Source organism: Penaeus monodon, chromosome 31 (genome assembly GCF_015228065.2).
Source record: "Penaeus monodon isolate SGIC_2016 chromosome 31, NSTDA_Pmon_1, whole genome shotgun sequence".
NCBI lineage: Eukaryota > Metazoa > Arthropoda > Malacostraca > Decapoda > Penaeidae > Penaeus > Penaeus monodon.
In genome coordinates this window covers 7,305,394-7,306,449 of record NC_051416.1, presented here as the reverse complement: position 1 = coordinate 7,306,449, position 1,056 = coordinate 7,305,394, and positions in this window count along the sequence as shown.

Here is a 1,056-nt window from a genome sequence, read left to right as displayed (position 1 = left end):
TCCCCCCAAGAGTAAATAATGGCTCTGAAGCAACAGCAATAGCCTTTGAGCAAATGAGTATCTTTAACTAGAGAAACAATATTTAAATATTTTTTTTTTCCTGCCAAAACAAGAGTATTTATGGTTTTTGTGTGTTGTGTGGGGTTGTAGCTGTAAGGGATAAAAGTTAGTAAAAATTTGAAATGCCCAAAGGTTTTTAAGACCCCAATAAACTTTTTCTCTTTTTCATATATCATTTTTAGATACCAGCAGCAGCCCGGGTTTCCACAATGAGTTCGTTTGACATAAAAGGGTTCATTTTCATGATCGTCAGCACTAATGAAAGTATAGCTTTTTTTTTTAAATACTTTCTGCAGTTTTTCGCCTGTGGCCCCATAAAGGATCAAGATCTTTTGATCCCCGGCCAGGGAGCAGGTAGGCAGCCGAAGTTTTAAGATGTATAAAACACGGGGAAATGCGCCTCGAGTTTTCATCGTAGAGTTAAAAGGGATTTATTTGACCGGGTTTTAGCATCGTTAACTTTGAGCTTTTAAAACTAATATATCAGAACTTTTTTTGAGCCCAAAAAAGTTTACCCCATTTATCACCCCTAGTAACAACGAAAAAAGTAAAGGGTCTCAATAATTTTGTTTTGATATCCCGTTTTAAAAAAACAAAACGGGTCCCACCGAGATGAACTGGTTTGTTGGTTTTAAAGGGTCCAAATGCTAACCTTTACCCCATGGACCTCCCAAATTCTTGAGAAAAAAAATTTACGATACAGCAGTGCTAAAAAAACTTTTTCCAATATGGGAATCTAGAAAACAGATTTTCGTATTTCTTGTATCATTTTTTGGTTTTCCAGTAGCAGCTAATCGGATTTTAGGAAAAAGGCCACGCCGTAAAAGGGGTTTAGGCGGGAGCTCCCTGGGGAGGGGCCGGGGACGTCGCTCGCGCGGCAGCCGGCCCTTCGAGCCCCCGTGTGGTGGCGTATTGAACCCGGGGAAGAAAAACGCCACGGGGCGGGGGGGATAGGGCCCCCTTATTTGTAGTATATAAAAAAAAAACACCCCAACA